The following is a 9828-nucleotide window of genomic DNA, read 5'->3' as shown; positions in this document are numbered from 1 at the left end:
TATTGGTAAAAAAAAAAAAAAAAACATGAGTAGCAGGTACAGCATAGTTATTACCACACATGCCAACATGGGCTCTTCCTGTAGGTAAGAGACCCAGGCAAAGTCAAGTCCCCTGGATTGTACATGAAGCACTCCCAATACGAAGATAGACCTTGCTGCTGCTAAGTTGCTTCAGTCGTGTCCGACTCTGTGTGATCCCATAGACGGCAGCCCACCAGGCTCCGCTGTCCCTGGGATTCTCCAGGCAAGAACACTGGAGTGGGTTGCCATTTCCTTCTCCAAAGCATGAAAGTGAAAAGTGAAAGGGAAGTCACTCAGTCGTGTCCGACTCTTAGCTACCCAATGGACTGCAGCCCACCAGGCTCCTCCGTCCATGGGATTTCCCAGGCAAGAGTACTGGAGTGGGGTGCCATTGCCTTCTCCGAAGATAGACCTTAAAAGATGATAATTATATTAGAAATATCATATGATATCACTTATATGCAGAATCTCAAAAAATATATACAAATGGACTTATTTATGAAACAGAAACCGACTCACAGACATAGAGAACAAATTTATGGTTACTGGGGGGAAAGGGTGACCGGGAGGGATAGTTAGGGAGTTTAGGATTGACGTGTGCACATTGCTATATTTAAAACAGATAAACAACAAGGACCTGGTTCTCTCTATAGCATAGGGAACTCTGCTCAGTATTCTGTAACAAACTAAACAGGAAAAGAATTTGAATAACTGAACATATGCTGTACACCTGAAACTGACACGACATTGTAAACCATCTGTACCCCAATATAAAATTAAAAGTTGAAAAATGAAATAAATAGATAAATAAATTTCCTGAGATTACAAAAAATATATGACAGTTATATTTGATGAGTTGGGGAAATGCAGATCATGAATGTAAAACACTTAGTGTTGAGAACAGTACACGGCGGCTGGTATGCTTATTATCACCCTCCTCTGCTTCGTCATCCTCCTCCTTATTATGAACACCATTCAGAGAGGGGGGATGTGTTTAAGGCACAGAAATAGAGCACCCCACAAATCTCTTGGGACTTCCCAGGGCATGTTGTATCTCTGGAACACAGGAATGGAGGTAGGAGCAGAAGGAGACAGGCCAGGTCTTGCTGAGCTAGAATCACTCCCAAAGACCTTGGAGCTTTATCCTCCACCTAAACAGAGACGGTCTTAAGCAAGAGAGTCCAAGAGATCAGATTTGTGTTTCTGAAAGACTGGGGGTGGGAGCCAGCCCCGGAGGGTGCTGCCATAGTCAAAGAGAGGAATTATGCTCTTCTGGGCCAAGTAGCAGAGGTGAGAGCAGAGTGGACGGAGGCTGAGCTGGTGATGCTGATAGACTTTCAAGACCACTCAGATGTCACAGGTGAGGGAGAAGAGAGGCAGCTAGGGGTTTCTGGTTTTAGTGAACAAGAATGATGGGGACCCTAAGGGGAGGCACGGATCCGGACAGGGCAGTGAGGTGAGGGGAAGTGAGCAAAGGGCATAAGAGTTCTCAGTCCCTGAGCACCTCCTGGATGGCCGCGGGCATCACGGCCTCATCGATGATGAGCAGAGGCAGCATTTAGGAAGCTCTGAACATGATCCCATCACCCTGCAAGGCTTCTGCATGCATTATCACGTTTAATCCTTCCATTAACCTCATGAAAGGGGACACTGTGGTTATCCCTGTTTACAGAGAAGGATGTTGAGGCTTCCGTTGCCTAAAGTCATAAAAAGTAAGTGGTGGGGCAGAAATCTACACCCCTGTCTTCCTGACTGCAAAGCCTACATCTCCTAAACCAAGACACTCTACGGACTCCATGAATTATCATCACCTCCAGCCCTTTCTCCTCTGTGTGACCTAGAGACACGCGGCCTCGTCTTCCTAGCAGAGCCGGGCCCCATCTGGATGCATAGCTTGGTGAGGCAGCCCCCATCCTGAGCTGGGGACCCCTGGCAGGGGGCAGTCTGCACAGCTGGACTTGGGGTCCCCCAGCCCCATTTCCTAAGCATGGTTCCCTTGCTGACACCTGGAGCAGGATCAGGCCCCTGTGAGGACATCAGGAATCTATAAAGGGATTTCAGCGGCTACAGGGCATCAAGTTTCACTCTGGTTAAAGGACACTTCCCAGAAGAGGGGTCCTTTTCTGGACTTGCTGCTTGCTACTTCCCTTGCCTGGGTGCTGTGCACTGCCCCAGGAACTAAATAAGCCCTGCCAATGGGGTGGGGTTTTAATTTAAAAGCGAGAAGTAAAACTAGGGGATAAAAACTGGACCAAGAAGAAATAAAAGATAGCTGTATATTTGATACCTTGGTCAGGAAAACCTTTGGGACTGTGAAATTTGCTTTCCTCAGCAATGTGGAGCAATAAACATTGCTCCAGTTAATTAATGGTTCTGACTTTTAGCATAGCAGTTTCTAAATGCCAGTCCTCAGGCCAAGTAAGTCCATGATGAAGTGTCATGGCAAGATGAAATGGGAAAAATAAGGGCAAAGCAAAATGCATATGTGTGTGCATGCGCGCACGTGCACGTGCATGTGTAGACTATAACATACAGATTACATACATGTATCCATGTCGGAGAAGGCAATGGCACCCCACTCCAGTACTTTTGCCTGGAAAATCCCATGGACGGAGGAGCCTGGTAGGCTGCAGTCCATGGGGTCGCTAGAGTTGGACACGACTGAGCGACTTCACTTTCTCTTTTCACTTTCATGCATTGGAGAAGGAAATGGCCACCCACTCCAGTGTTCTTGCCTGGAGAATCCCAGGGACAGGGAAGCCCGGTGGGCTGCCGTCTCTGGGGTCGCACAGAGTCGGACACGACTGAAGCGACTTAGCAGGAGCAGCAGCAGCATCCATGTCGGTTTAAGTTTTCCAACTGCCTTTCTTGGAAAGAACTCTCCTTTATTCTGAGACTATTATCTTCCCATTTTTAGATGATTTTTTTACCTTCTAAGCAACAAGGCCAAGATTCTGGAACAACGATTACAGTTAGCAAATTTTATTTAATCAATTAGCCAACTCTCATTAAACATCTACCATCTGCAGAGCTCTGGGGGTATCCCAGAAGGCAAGACCAACCAACTGCTGCACTCACAGAGGTTACCCAGTGAAAAAGCTGAGTGCTGGTGATGTCATCAGGAGCATAAGGAATATTGTGAAGGAGAACATGGGGCGTGACAGGAACAGTGACAGGCAGCTATGCCTCTCTGGGGCTCTGGGGATGCTTCATGTAGAAAATGGCACTTAGGCTGAGCCCTGCAGGGTGGGGAGGAATTAGCTGGTTGTATTAACCCTAAGTGGCTGCAAAGAGTGAAGCAATGTTGGAATATTGCTCAGTAATAAAAAAGGAACAAAACTGGGTCATTTGTAGTGATGTGGATGAACATCTGAGTCTGTCATACCAAATAAGTCAGAAAGAGAAAAACAAATATTGTATACTAACGCATATACACGACTGAGTGACTTCATTTTCACTTTTCACTTTCATGCATTGGAGAAGGAAATGGCAACCCACTCCAGTATTCTTGTCTGGAGAATCCCAGGGACGGGGGAGCCTGGTGGGCTGCCATCTATGGGGTCGCACAGAGTCGGATATGACTGAAGCAGCTTAGCAGCAGCAGCAGCAACACATATATATGGAATCTGGAAAAATGGTATAGATGAGCCTATGTGCAGGGCAGGAATAAAGACGCAGATATAGAGTACAGCGGCAGCTGAGGGAAGGGGTGGGTTAGATGAATTGGGAGATTGGTATGGACATACATACACTACCAGGTGTAAAATAGATAGCTAGTGGGAAGCTGCTGAACAACACAGGGAGCTCAGCTCAGTGCTCCGTGATGACCTGGAGGGATGGGATGGAGTGGGGTGGGGGAGGGAGGCTCAAGATGGAGGGGATATGTGTGTGCACACAGTTGATTCACTATTTGTACAGAAGAAACTAACACAACATTGGGCAGCAGTTTTACTCCAATAATAAATAAATAACAACTTTTTAAAGAGTGAGGCATTTTTTGAGGAATGGAGGAAATGGGGTGTGGCTCAAGTACCTGGAGGCTGGCTGTGTCACAGGGGCACTCTACTGGTTTACATCAGGGTTAGACCATATGAAGTACTATATATAAAATTGATAAGTAACAAGGACATACTGCAGAGCACAGGAATTATCTTGTAATAACCTGTGGTGGTGGTTTAGTCATTAATTCATGTCCAACTCTTGCAACCTCATGGACTGTAGCCTGCCAGGCTTCTTTGTCCATGGAGTTCTCCAGACAAGAATACTGGAGTGGGTTGCCATTTCCTTCTTCAGGGGATCTTCCTGACCCAGGAATCCAACCCAAGTCTCCTGTATTGCAGACAGATTCTTTACCGATTGAGCTATGAGGGAAGCCCTGTAATAACCTGTAATGAAGTATAATCTGCAAAAAATACTGAATCGCTGTGCTGCACACCTGAAACTAACACTACATTGTAAATCAACTGTACTTCAACATATAAATTAATTCATTTACTTAAATAAGAGGGTCGGGTTAAATAAGCTCTAAGGTCTACCCTGGGCAAACGTTCCATAAAGATAAATACATAACAGCTGCCATTTATCAAACATTTGAAAATTGAGGTCATGGTGGTAGGTGTTTCATGTATGTTATCAACTGTCCACATCACAGCCCCATGAAACAGGTGTTGCTGCTGCTGCTGCTAAGTCGCTTCAGTCGTGTCCGACTCTGTGTGACCCCATAGACGGCAGCCCACCAGGCTCCCCGGTCCCTGGGATTCTCCAGGCCAGAACACTGGAGTGAGTTGCCATTTCCTTCTCCAATGCATGAAAGTGAAAAGTGAAAGTGAAGTCATTCAGTCATGTCCGACTCTTAGCGACCGCATGGACTGCAGCCTACCAGGCTCCTCTGTCCACGGGATTTTCCAGGCAAGAGCACTGGAGTGGGTTGCCATTGCCTTCTCCGGAAACAGGTGTTATTACTACCATTTTACAGATGAGAAACTCTGAGACATAGAGCAAAATTTCCAATGTCATCCTCTAGTACCTAGCAGATCCAGGATTCAAACCCAGTTCTGCTTGATTCCCAAATTCATGCTCTTGCCACGAATTGTTGAGCACACTACCATCAAGTCTTACCATGCTCTATAATTTAGTGGTTGTCCCCTGGGTATTCTGCAACCTGGCATTCAGAGTCTCTTCTGTGACACTCTTCCCCTGGCGCTAATCACCCTGGCCTCTGAGTTGGCCCAATATTGCCATGACCCTGCAGCACTCTGCTCATACTGTTCATCCTTCATCTCCCCATCACCTCCTCCCTCTCCCACTGGAATGAAATCAAGTAAGCAACTGAATGATGACCCAGAAACAAAACACATTTGACACAGTCATATAAGCACATGGAAGGAGATGTTACAGGAAAGGATATTTGAAGCCAACTGGTCTAAGTGGCCTTAGTAGAGGGAATGAGATGACAGTGCTCTTGGTGGGCAGGTCACTATCAGGAGCTCCTGCAACTGTGACCATTGGACCAAATACAGCGGGGTAGGAGACACCCAGAATCAGGCATGATGCTGACCAAGCACGGGAAATGGAATTCCTGAGGCTGTGGAACTGGGTTGAGAACCAACGCAGGCACGTCTGCAATGAGGAACAAAGCAAGAAACATCACAAGAATGGAGCTAAAGATTAGGACCTGGCTCCAAGGAGCAAAGAAGGCACCCAGTCCTTGACGAGGGATGCCTCATATGGGCCAGACCAGCAGCATAACTCCCCAAGTAGGATGAGGGCTGGTTCTATGTGTTGGGAGAAATTTGAGTCTGATATCTTAGGGAACCAGGGAGACCGTTTCAGTGATCTTGGCTGCGTTGGTTCCAGTCTTAGCCCTGATACTAACTAGCTGGGTAACCTTGAGACAGTCATGAAAGACAGTTCTTCTTGGGTCTCTTGTAAGTTTGCACATCATATGAGAGAGGCACTGACAACTCTTTGTTCCAGATTTATCTTTTCAAAGACATTGGTATAATATACAGCCTTGGAAGATAAGTCTCCCTCTGGAACAAAAATCAAGTCTTAATCCCCATCATAAAAGATTTGGGTTCCCTAAGCTCAAGATTTCTCTTCTGTAGTGAAACCCACTTTGTGTGAAGGTGCCATCCAGTCCACTTTGCCTATTTACTCAACAAATTCTTTGCCTTCCTTTCACCATCTGTCTCAGAGAGACAATACAGAGATCGTAAAAAGAAGTTATTGTAAATACCAGTGGGCTCCATTATTATTATTAACAGCACAAATTCTACAACTTTTCCAAGTTCCAGCTCATTTCTTCATCTCCATGATGACCTTCCCCAGCCCTCCAGGACAGAGATTAGTCACACAATTTATTCATATCGTCAGACATTTTTATGCTTATTTCTTGAGTGTTATTTTTAACTCCTGGACTTTATTAGTGTTTGAGGGCAGAAATAATATCTCCCACCTCTTTTGAATTCAGCATTTGCACTTAGCTTTATGGTAAAGATGACCAGCAAACATTTGTAAATTGATGTCATCATTCTACATACCTATTACCAGGAGAAGCTTAAGAAAAGTCAATAAGAAAGAATGTTAATTGTTTTTAATCAGTTTTACTGTCTCTGTGATACAGGTTTTATAGCCCGGAGAGAGGGCAGGCTGTTAAAAACTGTTTGTGGGATGACAAGCCCATTGAACTTATCTGAAAGGCTGATTTAGCAGCTCGTGTGTTCATGGGATATTTACATCAAGGGTATTATTAGGCTCAGACTTAAGTATTTATATATGCAAAGCAGAATGCAATAATTCATATAAGTTCCTTTCAGCAACTCATCATGTGGAACAGACCATCTGCCCACCCACAGGAAACAGTCAGGGTCAAACCTCAGAAGCCACATCTTTACCCTGTTCCTGGGACCTCTGAGCCACAAAGTGTGTCATCTATTCAAAAACAATGTTAATGGAATTAAGTTCTTCGCTATTATGGTCAGCAAGCAATTACTCTTCTGAGAAAAAGCAAAACTAAGGCAATAAGAACCAAAATTAAGCTGATACTACAAATATTTATTATGCTATTGACATCATTATGCACGTTCAGGATACGCAGACAGTTTATTGTCTCTGAGATACTTGTCCTGCAAGGTGGGTAGAGGTACCCTGGTCATAGCCTCATCGTCTAACAGTCATGCATCTCAGACACATGATTTACGAAGTACTGAGAATGTTCTCTCAATGAATTGTGCAAAGATGTTAAATTATTTCTACAGAGTCACCAGGACAAATGCAAAATGCTACTACCATCAGGTGTGACAATCCACAAAGTAATATGAGTCTATCATTTCACAAACCTGCAAAGGAGGATTTGCACTCCCCCAGTGTTAGACTCGGAGAAGGCAATGGCACCCCACTCCAGTACTCTTGCCTGGAAAATCCCGTGGATGGAGGAGCCTGGTAGGCTGCAGTCCATGGGGTTGCTAAGAGTCGGACATGACTGAACGACTTCACTTTCACTTTCATGCATTGGAGAAGGAAATGGCAACCCACTCCAGTGTTCTTGCCTGGAGAATCCCAGGGACGGGGGAGCCTGGTGGGCTGCCGTCTATGGGGTCGCACAGAGTCGGACATGACTGAAGCGACTTAGCAGTAGCAGCAGCAGCAGTGTTAGACTCTGACCACATGGCAGCATCTCCCTCGCCTATGAGCAGAGAGAACTGAGGCGGTTCTACAGAGAGAATCTTCCTGTCCCTTTATCTCCTGTGTTCTGGTCTAAAGTGCATATCATCTCCTATGTACCTTAACTTGGATTTTCAAAAAATACCAAGATTCTCAGGCAACATCACAACCTGTGAAATTAAGTGAAATCATGTATGTAATATGTCTGATTCATTATAAGCACTCACCAAACGTTAATTCACTTCTCCCTGTTCTTATCCCTGAAGAAACCAGAAACTAGGAATAAGAATGTGCCACCAAGGTACTTGGGCTTCCCAGGTGACACAGTGGTAAAGAATCCTCATGCCAATGCAGGAGATGCAAGAGATACAGGTTCAATCCCTGGGTCAGGAAGATCCTCTAGAGAAGGAAATGGCAACCCATTTCAGTATTCTTATCTGGGAAATCTCATGGACAGAGGAGCCTGGCAGGCTACAGACCATGAAGTCACAAAGAATCAGACACAACTGAGCATGCACACACACACACACACACCAAGGGACTTCCCTGGGTGTCTAGCTGTGAGGACTCTATTCTTTCACTGCATGGGGCACAGGTTTGATTCCTGGTCAGGGAACTAAGATTCCACTTGCCATATGGAACAGCCAAAAAAGAATAAATTACAATAAAAAAAATTTAATTAAAAAACTAAAGAATGTGCCACCAAACCCAACAGAGCAGTGACAGAGACTACAGATCACTTCACCAAATGCTCCATCCCACCAGCCACACGCAGGGCAGAGGGCAAGAGGAGACACAGGCATTTGTTGCCACTGAAGATGGGAACACATGGCTTTGAAAGTCTGCTGCCTGAAGAGATCCACCCAGATTAATAGAACCTTTCCTAGAGGGTCAGGTTATCTATCCCCAGGCAAACAGCAGATGACACATCCCACTGGGAGTGTTCACATGAGCCATCAGGAAATGGAATTTTAGCATCTCTTTCTTTCACCAGATCATGAAGGATTTGCAATGTGATTGAATACAGCCTCTGACCATCACAGTTGTGCATGTGACAACCTCCAAATCCCACTAAGCTGTAGGGAAGCAAAATGTGCTCCCTCCCCCAAAATGTACCTCTTTGGCCTGAGGATTAATTTAGGCTGCTTATTTTTAGGAAACAGAAGACTCAGAAGATCTTCCCCATAACTGCCTAAAAGAATTTAGACAGAGGGAATTTCCTGGTGGCCTAGTGGTTAATACTCCAGGCTTCCACTGCATGGGGGTATGGGTTCCATCCCTGGTCAGAGAAATTAAGATCCCACATGCTGTGTGGAGCAAAAAAAAAAAGGATGAATTTAGATAGAGGGACTGTTCCTGGAATAGAGCTGTCACCAGAGGGATCTATGAAGAGTATGAGCTGAGTGGGATAAACTCTGCAGAGCCTGGAGAACAGAGTCTACTTTGGGTCCCATCATTTCTGAATGGCCCAGCAAACAATGTTTACCAGGCATTTGCTTTTCTAACTCCATGTGAATTGCTTTCCTCCCCTTCAAAATCCCAAATCCCTACCCCTAACATTCTCTTTCATCTTTAGCTGAAGATGAAATCCCTCTTTCAGCTTCCCTGGTGGTTCAGACGGTAAAGAATCTGCCTTCAATGCAGGAGATCTGGGTTCCCTCCCTGGGTCAGGAAGATTCCCTGCAGAAGGGAATGGCAGACCACTCCAGTATACTTGCCTGGAGAATTCCATGGACAGAGGAGCCTGGTAGGTTACAGTCCACAGTGTCGCAAGGGAAGGACCTTGGCCAACACTGTGGTGAGTTACCTTGTTTTCCTGGGTCTCTCCCATGTATACTTGTTATTAAACTTTTGTTTCGATTTCATTCTTGTCAACTTCATTCTTAGACCAACCAGAACTACCTAAGAAGGGTAGAGGAAAATTTCTACCTTCTCAAGAGTGCAGTCACTTCCTTCCAACCATGCTTCCCAGAGCTGAGGCCAGAGCAAACCTCCAGCATTTCCTTGATTGAGGAACTTTGCAGAGTTAATTAAAAATCAGAAACAATGACTGATCTCACAAACCAATATATCATGCTGGTTGTTGTTTATGCCTAAGAGGTGAAATTCTAACCCTGGGTAAGTTAAAATACTCTCTCTATA

The sequence above is a fragment of the Bison bison genome, unplaced genomic scaffold (genome assembly GCF_000754665.1).
Source record: "Bison bison bison isolate TAMUID 2011002044 unplaced genomic scaffold, Bison_UMD1.0 scf7180017864390, whole genome shotgun sequence".
Lineage (NCBI taxonomy): Eukaryota > Metazoa > Chordata > Mammalia > Artiodactyla > Bovidae > Bison > Bison bison.
This window is presented reverse-complemented; position numbering follows the sequence as displayed.